General features: G+C 38.9%; 1 long non-coding RNA gene across 1 annotated transcript; it reads left to right on the plus strand.

Annotated features, from left to right (window-relative positions):
- The first annotated feature begins 1,701 nt into the window (after positions 1-1,701).
- On the plus strand, positions 1,702-13,978 carry LOC119073044. Its single transcript, XR_005086980.1, has 3 exons — positions 1,702-1,777; positions 3,646-3,647; positions 13,883-13,978. It is a non-coding gene; the product is annotated as an uncharacterized LOC119073044 (long non-coding RNA).
- The last annotated feature ends 1,491 nt before the right edge of the window (positions 13,979-15,469 follow it).

Below are 15,469 nucleotides of genomic sequence, written 5' to 3' on the forward strand. Positions count from 1 at the left end.
AGTTTATGTCCTAGATATACATAGCTGTCGACTCGTTCAATGACAGTGTCACCAATTTTGATTTCTCTATCGTCCCCGATGTTGGTCATGACTTTTGTTTTCGATAAGTTCATCTTGAGGCCAACTTTGCTCGCCTCTTCACTTAACTGTTGTAGCATAAGCTGAGCCTGACCTAGATTCGCTGCTATCGGTACAATGTCATCAGCGAAGCGGAGATTGCTCAGGTACTCTCCATTTATCTTTATTCCCATTTCACTCCAGTTTAACTTCCTAAAAATACTCTGCAGAATCGCCGTGAATAATTTCGGTGAAATGGTGTCACCCTGCCTTACACCTCGGCCAATTCTGAATTTCTCCGTGCTCTTATGAAGTTTTATACATGAAGTAGCATTTTTGTACACATATCGAATTGTGTTGGAGTACCTTGAGTCTACTCTACATTCGTCTAATGCGTCCAATATCGACCATGTTTCCACTGAATCGAAAGCTTTTTCGAAGTCTATGAATAGCAAGACTATGTCGATGTTGTATTCACGACACTTCTCAATAAGCGTTCTCATCACCTGCAAATGGTCGTTTGTGCTGAAACCAGATCTGAAAGCAGCTTGTTCAACAGGTTGGTAGAAGTCGAACTTGTTAGTGTTCCTCTTCGTAATGATTTTCATAAACAACTTGTAGAGTGTTGACAATAGGCTTATGGGTCGGTAATTTTCCAGCTTTGTTATGTCTCCTTTTTTATGCAGCAATGTAATTACCGCAACTGAAAGTTGGAAATGGGTGCGAACTCGTTTTACAGCATTTTCAGAGGAGCTGAAAGTTGGAAATGGGTGCGAACTTGATTTAAAGCACTTTTGAAACAACTGAAAGTTGGAAATGGGTGCGTACTCGATTTACAGCATTTTCAAAGTAACTGAAAGTTGGAAATGGGTACGAACTCGATTTAGAGTACTTTTAGGAAAACTGAAAGTTAGAAATGGGTGCGAACTCGATTTAGAGCAGTTTTGGGAAAACTAAAAATTGGAAATGGGTGCGAACTCGATTTAGAGCATTTTCAGAGGAGTTGAAAGTTGGAAATGGGTGCGAACTCGATTTAGAGCATTTTCAGAGGAGCTGAAAGTTGGAAATGGGTGCGAACTCGATTTAAAGCACTTTTGAAACAACTGAAAGTTGGAAATTTACAGCATTTTCAAAGGAACTGAAAGTTGGAAAAGGGAGCGAACTCAGAGCACTTTTGGGAAAACTGAAAGTTGGAAATGGGTGCGAACTCGATTGAGATCAGTTTTGGGAAAGCTGAAAATTGGAAATGGGTGCGAACTCGATTTAGAGCATTTTCAGAGGAGCTGAAAGTCGTAAGTGGGTGCGAACTCGATTTAGAGCAGTTTTGAAAAAACTGAAACTTGGAAATGGGGGCGTACTCGATTTACAGCATTTTCAAAGGAGCTGAAAGTTGGAAATGGGTGCGAACTCGATTTAGAGCAGTTTTGGGAAAACTGAAAGTTGGAAATAGGTGCGTACTCGATTTCCAGCATTTTCAAAGGAACTGAAAGTTGGAAATGGGTGCGAACTCGATTTAGAGCACTTTTTAAAAAACTGAAAGTTGGAAATGGGTGCGTACTCGATTTAGAGCATTTTCAGAGGAGCCGAAAATTGGAAATGGGTGCGAACTCGATTTAGAGCACTTTTGAAAAAACTGAAAATTGGAAATGGGTGCGAGCTCGATTTAGAGCAGTTTTGAAAAAACTGAAAATTGGAAATGGGTGCGAACTCGATTTAGAGCGTTTTCAGAGGAGCTGAAAGTTGAAAATGGGGGCGAACTCGAATTAGAGCATTTTGAAAGGAACTACCGGGTAAAAATGTCGGAATCATGAGACCACGAAAAAAGTATTCTCAACGGTCTCATTTCGGTCTAAAAATGGTTGATAGTCTCAATGCAGTCTCAATTTTTTTTTTGTGATGAAACTTTTGGATGAACAAATTGTCATTTTCTATCTATTGAGTCCGAATGAGAAGTCTCTTTTCTAGTATTTTTTGATGGAATTGTCGAGACTAAGTGAGCAGTCTCACAGTGGATAGGTTTAGAGACCGCATGAGATCGAATGAGAAGTCTCTTTTCTGGTATTCTTTGACGGAATTGTCGAGCCTAAGTGAGCAGTCTCATCGTGGAAAAATTTTCAGATCGCATGAGATCGAACGTGTAGTCTCTTTTCGAGTATTTTATTCGATTGCTGAGACCGACTAAGTGGTCTCATTTGACAAAAATATTTTCTTCAACTTTTGAGGCTGGTTGAGTAGTCTCATTTGAAGAAAATATTTTCTTCGACTTTTGAGGTTGGTTGAGTGGTCTCATTTGACGAAAACTTTTTCTTCGATTTTTGCGGTTGGTTGAGTAGTCTCATTTTACGAAAATATTTTTTTCGATTTTTAAGGTTGGTTGAGTGGTTTCATTTGACGAAAACTTTTTCTTCGATTTTTGCGGTTGGTTGAGTAGTCTCATTTGACGAAAATATTTTTTTCGACTTTTGAGGTTGGTTGAGTAATCTCATTTGAAGAAAATATTTTCTTCGACTTTTGAGGTCGGTTGAGTGGTCTCATTTGAAGAACGAAGTTAAACACTAATGGCACGCGCGTGCTATTAGTCTATTATACACTATTCCAACGCGCGTGCGATTAGTCTATTATACACTATTCGCACGCGCGTGCGATTAGTCTATTATACACTATTCGCACGCGCGTGCGATTAGTCTATTATACACTATTCGCACGCGCGTGCGATTAGTCTATTATACACTATTCGCACGCTCGTGCGATTAGTCTATTACACACTATTCGCACGCAAGTGCCAAGGTAACATTGTAAAGTTGATTTCCAAGAGATATTAAAATTCAGCTTCCGTCTGGTTATTTAGAAAATCGACAGCTTTCTGATTAACTTTTAAGAAAGAATGACAATAATAAACAGTAGACTAACAAAGTTTAATTTTATTCTGAATAAACTCCAATAGCAAATAACAAAATTAATTTCGTGTACAGGATGGGCAAAAATAGACCAGGGTCGATGCTTTCTGCTCTGATACACCTACTCAAGTAATATGGAACCAATCTAGGCATCCATTGCACATCAGTTGGTACCCTGACAGGGTTCGTTTACATTTTGAACACGCCCATCGCTCCGACTTCAATCGTTCAACCTCGTTACACAAATATTGAAAGCATTTTGGCTGCATGTAACTCTTTATACATTTCAAATTGACCCCATCGTTGCGCAGTCTGTTAAACATATTCCAGTCTTGAATCAAATCCCCCATCGTAATTTTTTGTGATTTAAGCTCGTCTACCGACTTATTCGTTAACCACAAAATGAGCAAAGATGCTTGCTCCGACGAATTTAAATCAACAAACTTCGTCAAATGAGCATTAGTGCTTCGTTTCGGTTCGTCCTTCTTCGTATTCTTTTTTCTCTTCAGACCAATGACGGTTTGACCCGAACCCTTCGGTCGGCCCACAGAAGTAACTTTTGGTGGAAAAATTATACGGTACTGTTCCACATTGCTGGAAGAAGGAACAATAGGTGACGATACAGCGGCTGAATCGTTGCCTGATATTGGTGTAATAACTTCTTCTGATAAGTTAGCTGACGTGATGGTAGATGTTCTGGCCGATGGAAGGACTGATGTACTCGTTGACGGTGATGCGGGAGAATTGTTGGCAGATATATTTGTTAACATAGCAGGTGAAGTGATGGTTTCTGATGTAGCTGTCAAAAATGGGGTTGAAATAGTTGCAGATGTTGTAGTGGTAGATAACGTGACTGTGATGGGCATTGACACAACAACTGCTTCTGACAAACTAGCTGACGTTATGGTAGATGTTCTGGTGGATGGAAGGACTGATGTACTCGTTGACAGCGTAGCGGGAGAAGTGATGGTCGCTGACGTTGTTCTTGAAAGTTGGGTTGAAATAGTTCCAGATGTTTTAGTGAGAGATAACGTCACTTCGTTGATGTTGGAATGTGTAATATTATAAGTTGGTAAGATCTCGTTGCGAAAATTTTGCAACTTTTCGTAGTAAAAATTGAACTTTTCGTTACCAATATTTGAGACGATATTATTGATATCTTTAGTTATCGTTGCGGTCTTTTTATACTTTTGAATTTCTGATTGAATTTTTGGTTTTGCAAAAGAAGTTGGTAGAGGTGCTGTAATATGTTGATGTTGCTTTAGCGCAGGATGGGAATTGTAATAGTACTCTTTAGTCCATCGTTCAGCGCATAAATCAGTTGCGAAAACCTACAACTCGTTAGCTGACCGGAAATGAAGTACATGTCGACTTGGTAGTGCCATTGCACTGTAGTACAGGCACAAGCAACTGTTTTCGGTTACTGTGTGTCCATTTCCGCCATTGCTATATGTGACTGCCACACCGTCTGATTCGTACTGGAGTTTTTTGAATGCGAAGGGTGTCAGAAACGCATTGTACCTGTAAAAAAAAGGTTCAGTTACCAAGTAAAAATTCGTATCAAGAATTGCAACATCAATATCAGAACAGCTTCATAAAAAAAGGAATTACTTACTGAGTTAGCTTTGGATCATCAAATCGTTCTCTCTGTGTTTTCATGGTAAGGCGTATGGCACGAATATCTTTTTCAGACGAAGTTACGGATATGGTAGTGAACAGGTTTTCAAAAAATTTTCCAAGGTTTGCGTGGCGCGAACTAATCATTTCAATTTTTTGATTTAAACTCTTTGACCGATTGTTCGTATCGTTTAAGTAATTCGAATGCTGATTTCTTCCAAACAAAGTCCACTCCTCTCTAATGTTGTGCCAGTTATTATCAAAGTATTTGGTGACTTCGTCCAAGCCCAGATCAAGCAATTGTTGATAGAAATCGTTGTAATCTTCGTGAGATCTTGCATATACAAGTTTCTCTAAAATTTGTAACGCTTGGACTCGTTGAGCCGCAGAAATATTTCTTTTGGCAGCTGTTACTTCTCTGTTGAATATCCGTAAAACATGTATCAAACATATCTGTAGCTCAGCATTTGGAAACATTTCCTGATCACCTTTGTCTTCTCCCACGCCGGATTAAATTCTTGAAATGCTTCAATCATACTTCCAATCGATTCTCGCGATTCACTTTGACAAACGTAAATGCTTATAATTTCGGATTCGCCATTACCATCTACAGCGAGCTGCGTTACTAGCGGCATATCACGGTTATTTAACTTATATGATCCGTCGAACAGTATCAATTCCGGGAAGTGCTTAAAGCATTCCTTCATTCGATTGTCTTGGAAAAAAATGCCTACAAAAAAGGAACACTGTAGATTAGGGTATAAGCGATATTTTCCATATAAATTGAATGAAAGTACCGATCAGCTCGTTTTCATCGTTTGTGAACACTCTAATCTTTGATCCAGATATTTTCTGTAGCTCCTCCAATAATTGTGCCAATTCACTTTCTTGAGTAAACTGTTTCACGGCTTGTTGTTGTTTTGTCTGAATATTATGTAGATACTTGAGTGGAACCTCAGTACCATTCTTTAGGAGGTGTGGTTTGATTCTATATTTGTTGGCACCGAGCGCCACCAGCTTCTCCACTTCCTTTTTCTGCTCTACTTCTAACCGTAGATTTTCTGGGTAATGGTCATACGTTTGTTTATCGGATCGATGGTTCTCATGAACCAAGTTAGATTCCTTACTCTGAGTTTGTTTTTAATCAATGAGAATCGAACCTAAATAGAAACATATATTTGTAAGAGTTATTGGTAATGTTGACTTGATTAACTGAGATCTTGCCTTAACCGGACAGTTCTTTTTGTAAGTTTGTGATTTACGTAGCCCTTTGCTGACAGTCGGTCTCTCCATTCCAGCTTTGCAGCCGAGCTGGAAACGGTCATATTTCATTTTCTTTTGGAATTCACCATCTCCTTTCAGAAGATGACTGTTACAAATCGTCAATACAGTGTTAGTTGCAGCTTCATATTCCTTTTTCTTTTGCGTTATACTAATAAAATCGTCAAATTCGTCGCCGACTGCAAAGAAATCCATTTCGTTGTGGTTTGTTGATATGAGCAACGTAATTGTGCTACATTTATGTAAACACGATGCGAAACAAAAAAAAACTTTGTACTAGATTGAAATAAAAATTCTTTGCTGATAGTCCAGTCGATAGAGCGTCCGTCAACACATTTCACGCTGTAAGCCCGCTTAAAATTAAAAGCAGTGTTTGCAGGCATGAGCGCCGACGGAGACACCTCGGCGGCGGCTAGCCGAAAAAAATTTCTCGGCGGCGGCGAAAAAGTCGGCTTGAGCCGGCTTAAAACGGCTCGGCTGGAGGTTCCTTTTAACTTTTTTTCAAAATAAAAACGTTTAGATAAATTCATGGAAAATAAACTAGTAAGCATGAAAATGAAATTGTACGGAAAGCGAAAATGTAGGTAGATTAGGTTGTTCAAAGTGCAAGTGGAACTGGTCTTGTTACAAGCAAGTCTCTAAGTCTAAGGTTCACTAACACGTCAAGTTTTATTGCCTCAAAACTTGAACTAAATGGAAAATCATGCTCCGGTACACTCATTTAACTCATTAAGAAAATGGTTTTCGATAAGAAATCGAAAGCTCACGAAAATCAAGTAAAAATTGAAAAGAAAAAAAAATCGAGAAAATTCGCAAAGATCGATAAAGTTTTCTCAAATTTGTGAATTAACTGATTGTGCGCCTTCGGCTCGTTCCGCAAAGGTCATACTTGCCAAAACAACAAACTTAGAAGCGAGGACGTAATATACCATTCTGGAAAATTCATGAAAATTCAAGAAAATTTTCAAAATTTTCTTTATTTTGTAAAAAAAATTCAAAAAGTACTTGAGCTGCTTAGGATCAACAGGAATCTCGGGTTTCAAAATTATTTCACCCATTCACCTTTCGAAATCTTTATTTCATTTTCCAGCCGTTTCAAGCCGGCTTGAGCCGTGTTTTTGGCACCGGCTCGGCTGCGGCGCAACTTGCTCAAAAATGGCCGGCGGCGGCTTGATCGGCGGTTTAATTTCGGCGGCGCTCATGCCTGGTGTTTAGATTTATTTTTATTTTATTTTTTGGTTATTTACTGATTCACCTGATCAAATTAATTCCAATTAAAAAGTACACTAAAGGCGTGAATAAGATGACATCTAGGTATTACTAATATTTATCTTAAATTTTGATGACAAAATGTCGTAGTAAAATCCTTCTACAAAACGGAACGAAATCAAGTTATGATTCCCTTTACAAAATGACCAAGAGACTACAACTGCTACTTCCTTCTACGAAAGGGAACAAATCAAATTGTGATTCCTTTGACAAAATGAGCAAGACACAAATGTTGATTCCTTCCACAAAAGGGAACGAAATCAAGTTGTGATTCCCTTTGCAAAATGACCAAGAGACTACAACTGCTACTTCCTTCTACGAAAGGGAACGAAATCAAATTGTGATTCCTTTGACAAAATGAGCAAGACACAAATGTTGATTCCTTCCACAAAAGGGAACGAAATCAGTTGTGATTCCCTTTGCAAAATGACCAAGAGACTACAACTGCTACTTCCTTCTACGAAAGGGAACGAAATCAAATTGTGATTCCTTTTACAAAATGAGTAAGACACAAATGTTGATTCCTTCCACAAAAGGTAATGATATTAAGTTGACGTCATAAGACGACAAAATGAAATGAAAAATAAGGTAAAGTATACAAATGTGGTTTCACTGAGTAATTAATAAGAGAAATCATGCACATTATTAAGCGGATGTGAGGGAAGTACACTAAGATTTTTGTAGATTGTTCATTTAAATGAGTATGACTAGTCAGTGGTTTATTTATTCATATTCGTTTAAGGCTTCACATTGAAAAACAAACAGTTAAGTGAGATAATGGTGCACTATGTATTCCTAACAATACGTTTTCCGAACTTTCTTACATCTCCGTTAAGAAAAATCACAAGCTTTTCGTGGACGTTATATGAATAGTATTTCGGCTTGTCTCGTGTACTTTCGAACATCGTGTATAGATTCTTCATTTTTACTATCTCGACTTTCTTCGTGTCGTTCCAGCGGCAAAGTACGAGGAGTTGATCGATGCTGATTCCATTCACGTAACCAAATGTTGCTGTTATTAGTCTCTTCTTGTATGTACATGAACCAAAAAATGAATCGATAATTAAATCCGGAACCTCTTCAAAACGGATAACATCTTCTCGATTCAACAAAAGTTTTCTTGCAGCAATACGTTGTGGCTGATATGTAAACATAATGAATAACAATTTTTGCACTAACTGTTTACGATTCCCATCAAATTTTGAAGGTAACGACAATAGTAATGACACATTATGACCTAGTCAGATGTGCGGCATGGCGTGAAAGTTCTACTACATATACATTCTTTTAAACAATAACAATATCAAGGTCTACAAACAGTAAAAGTACTGCCAGAAATAACTGAATACTACATCTTCAGAATTGTTTAGAACTTTGCACCATCTGCGTTCGCATTGAAACAATTATTCGGCAAAAACGTTTCGGTAAGCAACTATAAACCTTTGTATTTGTGCTAAAATAGTGCAAAGTAAACTAATTCAAATCTCTTCGAATTGGAACGTGCGTGCGGATAGTCTATTATACAATATTCGCACGCGCGTGCGAATAGTCTATTAAACACTATTCGCACGCGCGTGCGAATAGTCTATTACACACTAATCGCACACGCGTGTAAGTTGGAAATGGATGCGAACTCGATTTAGAGCAGTTTTGGGAAAACTGAAAATTGAAAATGGGTGCGAACTCGATTTAGATCATTTTCAGAGGAGCTGAAAGTTGGAAATGGGTGCGAACTCGATTTAGAGCACTTTTGGAAAAACTGAAAGTTGGAAATGGGTGCGAACTCGTTTTAGAGCATTTTCAGAGGAGCTGAAAGTTGGAAATGGGTGCGAACTTGATTTAAAGCACTTTTGAAACAATTGAAAGTTGGAAATGGGTGCGTACTCGATTTACAGCATTTTCAAAGTAACTGAAAGTTGGAAATGGCTGCGAACTCGACTTAGAGTACTTTTGGGAAAACTGAAAGTTAGAAATGGGTGCGAACTCGATTTAGAGCAGTTCTGGTAAAACTAAATATTGGAAATGGGTGCGAACTCCATTTAGAGCATTTTCATAGGAGCTGAAAGTTGGAAATGGGTGCGAACTCAATTTAGAGTTTTCAGAGGAGCTGAAAGTTGGAAATGGGTGCGAACTCGATTTAAAGCACTTTTGAAACAACTGAAAGTTGGAAATTTACAGCATTTTCAAAGGAACTGAAAGTTGGAAAAGTTAGCGAACTCAGAGGACTTTTGGGAAAACTGAAAGTTGGAAATGGGTGCGAACTCGATTTAGAGCACTTTTGAAAAAACTGAAAGTTGGAAATGGGTGCGAACTCGATTTAGAGCAGTTTTGGGAAAACTGAAAATTGCAAATGGGTGCGAACTCGATTTAGATCATTTTCAGAGGAGCTGAAAGTTGGAAATGGGTGCGAACTCGATTTAGAGCACTTTTGGGAAAACTGAAAGTCGGAAATGGGTGCGTACTCGATTTACAGCATTTTCAAAGGAGCTGAAAGTTGGAAATGGGTGCGAACTCGATTTAGAGCACTTTTGAAAAAACTGAAAGTTGGAAATGGATGCGAACTCGATTTAGAGCAGTTTTGGGAAAACTGAAAATTGCAAATGGGTGCGAACTCGATTTAGATCATTTTCAGAGGAGCTGAAAGTTGGAAATGGGTGCGAACTCGATTTAGAGCACTTTTGGAAAAACTGAAAGTTGGAAATGGGTGCGAACTCGTTTTAGAGCATTTTCAGAGGAGCTGAAAGTTGGAAATGGGTGCGAAATTGATTTAAAGCACTTTTGAAACAATTGAAAGTTGGAAATGGGTGCGTACTCGATTTACAGCATTTTCAAAGTAACTGAAAGTTGGAAATGGGTGCGAACTCGACTTAGAGTACTTTTGGGAAAACTGAAAGTTAGAAATGGGTGCGAACTCGATTTAGAGCAGTTCTGGTAAAACTAAATATTGGAAATGGGTGCGAACTCCATTTAAAGCATTTTCATAGGAGCTGAAAGTTGGAAATGGGTGCGAACTCAATTTAGAGTTTTCAGAGGAGCTGAAAGTTGGAAATGGGTGCGAACTCGATTTAAAGCACTTTTGAAACAACTGAAAGTTGGAAATTTACAGCATTTTCAAAGGAACTGAAAGTTGGAAAAGTTAGCGAACTCAGAGGACTTTTGGGAAAACTGAAAGTTGGAAATGGGTGCGAACTCGATTTAGAGCACTTTTGAAAAAACTGAAAGTTGGAAATGGGTGCGAACTCGATTTAGAGCAGTTTTGGGAAAACTGAAAATTGCAAATGGGTGCGAACTCGATTTAGATCATTTTCAGAGGAGGTGAAAGTTGGAAATGGGTGCGAACTCGATTTAGAGCACTTTTGGAAAAACTGAAAGTTGGAAATGGGTGCGAACTCGTTTTAGAGCATTTTCAGAGGAGCTGAAAGTTGGAAATGTGTGCGAACTCGATTTAGAGCACTTTTGGAAAAACTCAAAGTTGGAAATGGGTGCGAACTCGATTTAGATCATTTTCAGAGGAGCTGAAAGTTGGAAATGGGTGCGAACTCGATTTAGAGCACTTTTGGAAAAACTGAAAGTTGGAAATGGGTGCGAACTCGTTTTAGAGCATTTTCAGAGGAGCTGAAAGTTGGAAATGGGTGCGAACTTGATTTAAAGCACTTTTGAAACAACTGAAAGTTGGAAATGGGTGCGTACTCGATTTACAGCATTTTCAAAGTAACTGAAAGTTGGAAAAGGGAGCGAACTCAGTGCACTTTTGGGAAAACTGAAAGTTGGAAATGGTTGCGAACTCGATTTAGAGCAGTTTTGGGAAAACTGAAAATTGTAAATGGGTGCGAACTCGATTAAGAGCATTTTCAGAGGAGCTGAAAGTCGGAAATGGGTGCGAACTCGATTTAGAGCACTTTTGGAAAAACTCAAAGTTGGAAATGGGTGCGAACTCGATTTAGATCATTTTCAGAGGAGCTGAAAGTTGGAAATGGGTGCGAACTCGATTTAGAGCACTTTTGGAAAAACTGAAAGTTGGAAATGGGTGCGAACTCGTTTTAGAGCATTTTCAGAGGAGCTGAAAGTTGGAAATGGGTGCGAACTTGATTTAAAGCACTTTTGAAACAACTGAAAGTTGGAAATGGGTGCGTACTCGATTTACAGCATTTTCAAAGTAACTGAAAGTTGGAAAAGGGAGCGAACTCGTTTTAGAGCACTTTTGGATAAACTGAAAATTGGAAATGGGTGCGAACTCGATTTAGAGCACTTTTGGGAAAACTGAAAGTTGGAAATGGGTGCGTCCTCGATTTAGAGCATTTTCAAAGGAGCTGAAAGTTGGAAATGGGTGCGAGCTCGATTTAGAGCATTTTCAGAGCAGATGAAAGTTGGAAATGGGTGCGAACTCGATTTAGAGCACTTTTGAAAAAACTGAAAGTTGGAAATGGGTGCGTACTCGATTTAGAGCATTTTCAGAGGAGCTGAAAGTTGGAAATGGGTGCTAACGCGATTTAGAGCACTTTTTGGAAAACTGAAAGTTGGAAATGGGTGCGTACTCGATTTACAGCATTTTCAAAGGAGCTGAAAGTTGGAAATGGGTGCGTACTAGATTTAGAGCATTTTCAGAGTAGCTGAAACTTGGAAATGGGTGCGAACTCGATTTAGAGCACTTTTGAAAAAACTGAAAGTTGGAAATGGGTGCGAACTCGATTTAGAGCAGTTTTGGGAAAACTGAAAATTGCAAATGGGTGCGAACTCGATTTTGATCATTTTCAGAGGAGCTGAAAGTTGGAAATGGGTGCGAACTCGATTTAGAGCACTTTTGGAAAAACTTCTTCTTCTTCTTCTTCTTCTTTTTCAGCCTGTTTCTATCCACTGCTGGATGTAGGCCTCTCCAACTTCTTTCCATTTCGTACGATCCATTGCCATTTGCTGCCAGTTTGTACCTGCAATATTCTTAATTCCGTTTGTCCATCTCTCTGGTGGTCTACCTATAGCTCGTCTTTTATATGGTCGCCAGTTCATGATCTTTTTGGTCCAACGTTCGTCTGTCCTTCTTGCAATATGTCCCGCCCAGCTCCATTTCAGAGATGCTATTCTTTCCATGACATCAACGACCCTGGTTTGTTGTCGAATCCATTGATTCGTCATTCTGTCTCTGAGTGTTATTCCGAGCGTACTCCGTTCCATGGCTCTTTGTGTCACTCTCAATTTATCTTCGGATGCTTTTGTTAAAGTTAACGTTTCCGCCCATAAGTGAGCACTGAAAGGACACAAGTGTCGAAAACTTTGCGTTTCAGACTATTATTCATTTTGCTTTTGAAAATTAGTTTTCCGAACGCTGCCCATGCAAGACCAATCCTACGTCTTATTTCTGCAGTTTGGTTGTCCAGACCTAACTTCAGTTTATGTCCTAGATATACATAGCTGTCGACTCGTTCAATGACAGTGTCACCAATTTTGATTTCTCTATCGTCCCCGATGTTGGTCATGACTTTTGTTTTCGATAAGTTCATCTTGAGGCCAACTTTGCTCGCCTCTTCACTTAACTGTTGTAGCATAAGCTGAGCCTGACCTAGATTCGCTGCTATCGGTACAATGTCATCAGCGAAGCGGAGATTGCTCAGGTACTCTCCATTTATCTTTATTCCCATTTCACTCCAGTTTAACTTCCTAAAAATACTCTGCAGAATCGCCGTGAATAATTTCGGTGAAATGGTGTCACCCTGCCTTACACCTCGGCCAATTCTGAATTTCTCCGTGCTCTTATGAAGTTTTATACATGAAGTAGCATTTTTGTACACATATCGAATTGTGTTGGAGTACCTTGAGTCTACTCTACATTCGTCTAATGCGTCCAATATCGACCATGTTTCCACTGAATCGAAAGCTTTTTCGAAGTCTATGAATAGCAAGACTATGTCGATGTTGTATTCACGACACTTCTCAATAAGCGTTCTCATCACCTGCAAATGGTCGTTTGTGCTGAAACCAGATCTGAAAGCAGCTTGTTCAACAGGTTGGTAGAAGTCGAACTTGTTAGTGTTCCTCTTCGTAATGATTTTCATAAACAACTTGTAGAGTGTTGACAATAGGCTTATGGGTCGGTAATTTTCCAGCTTTGTTATGTCTCCTTTTTTATGCAGCAATGTAATTACCGCAACTGAAAGTTGGAAATGGGTGCGAACTCGTTTTACAGCATTTTCAGAGGAGCTGAAAGTTGGAAATGGGTGCGAACTTGATTTAAAGCACTTTTGAAACAACTGAAAGTTGGAAATGGGTGCGTACTCGATTTACAGCATTTTCAAAGTAACTGAAAGTTGGAAATGGGTACGAACTCGATTTAGAGTACTTTTAGGAAAACTGAAAGTTAGAAATGGGTGCGAACTCGATTTAGAGCAGTTTTGGGAAAACTAAAAATTGGAAATGGGTGCGAACTCGATTTAGAGCATTTTCAGAGGAGTTGAAAGTTGGAAATGGGTGCGAACTCGATTTAGAGCATTTTCAGAGGAGCTGAAAGTTGGAAATGGGTGCGAACTCGATTTAAAGCACTTTTGAAACAACTGAAAGTTGGAAATTTACAGCATTTTCAAAGGAACTGAAAGTTGGAAAAGGGAGCGAACTCAGAGCACTTTTGGGAAAACTGAAAGTTGGAAATGGGTGCGAACTCGATTGAGATCAGTTTTGGGAAAGCTGAAAATTGGAAATGGGTGCGAACTCGATTTAGAGCATTTTCAGAGGAGCTGAAAGTCGTAAGTGGGTGCGAACTCGATTTAGAGCAGTTTTGAAAAAACTGAAACTTGGAAATGGGGGCGTACTCGATTTACAGCATTTTCAAAGGAGCTGAAAGTTGGAAATGGGTGCGAACTCGATTTAGAGCAGTTTTGGGAAAACTGAAAGTTGGAAATAGGTGCGTACTCGATTTCCAGCATTTTCAAAGGAACTGAAAGTTGGAAATGGGTGCGAACTCGATTTAGAGCACTTTTTAAAAAACTGAAAGTTGGAAATGGGTGCGTACTCGATTTAGAGCATTTTCAGAGGAGCCGAAAATTGGAAATGGGTGCGAACTCGATTTAGAGCACTTTTGAAAAAACTGAAAATTGGAAATGGGTGCGAGCTCGATTTAGAGCAGTTTTGAAAAAACTGAAAATTGGAAATGGGTGCGAACTCGATTTAGAGCGTTTTCAGAGGAGCTGAAAGTTGAAAATGGGGGCGAACTCGAATTAGAGCATTTTGAAAGGAACTACCGGGTAAAAATGTCGGAATCATGAGACCACGAAAAAAGTATTCTCAACGGTCTCATTTCGGTCTAAAAATGGTTGATAGTCTCAATGCAGTCTCAATTTTTTTTTTGTGATGAAACTTTTGGATGAACAAATTGTCATTTTCTATCTATTGAGTCCGAATGAGAAGTCTCTTTTCTAGTATTTTTTGATGGAATTGTCGAGACTAAGTGAGCAGTCTCACAGTGGATAGGTTTAGAGACCGCATGAGATCGAATGAGAAGTCTCTTTTCTGGTATTCTTTGACGGAATTGTCGAGCCTAAGTGAGCAGTCTCATCGTGGAAAAATTTTCAGATCGCATGAGATCGAACGTGTAGTCTCTTTTCGAGTATTTTATTCGATTGCTGAGACCGACTAAGTGGTCTCATTTGACAAAAATATTTTCTTCAACTTTTGAGGCTGGTTGAGTAGTCTCATTTGAAGAAAATATTTTCTTCGACTTTTGAGGTTGGTTGAGTGGTCTCATTTGACGAAAACTTTTTCTTCGATTTTTGCGGTTGGTTGAGTAGTCTCATTTTACGAAAATATTTTTTTCGATTTTTAAGGTTGGTTGAGTGGTTTCATTTGACGAAAACTTTTTCTTCGATTTTTGCGGTTGGTTGAGTAGTCTCATTTGACGAAAATATTTTTTTCGACTTTTGAGGTTGGTTGAGTAATCTCATTTGAAGAAAATATTTTCTTCGACTTTTGAGGTCGGTTGAGTGGTCTCATTTGAAGAACGAAGTTAAACACTAATGGCACGCGCGTGCTATTAGTCTATTATACACTATTCCAACGCGCGTGCGATTAGTCTATTATACACTATTCGCACGCGCGTGCGATTAGTCTATTATACACTATTCGCACGCGCGTGCGATTAGTCTATTATACACTATTCGCACGCGCGTGCGATTAGTCTATTATACACTATTCGCACGCTCGTGCGATTAGTCTATTACACACTATTCGCACGCAAGTGCCAAGGTAACATTGTAAAGTTGATTTCCAAGAGATATTAAAATTCAGCTTCCGTCTGGTTATTTAGAAAATCGACAGCTTTCTGATTAACTTTTAAGAAAGAATGACAATAATAAACAGTAGACTAA

This window comes from Bradysia coprophila, unplaced genomic scaffold (genome assembly GCF_014529535.1).
Source record: "Bradysia coprophila strain Holo2 unplaced genomic scaffold, BU_Bcop_v1 contig_111, whole genome shotgun sequence".
In the NCBI taxonomy this organism is placed as follows: Eukaryota; Metazoa; Arthropoda; class Insecta; order Diptera; family Sciaridae; genus Bradysia; species Bradysia coprophila.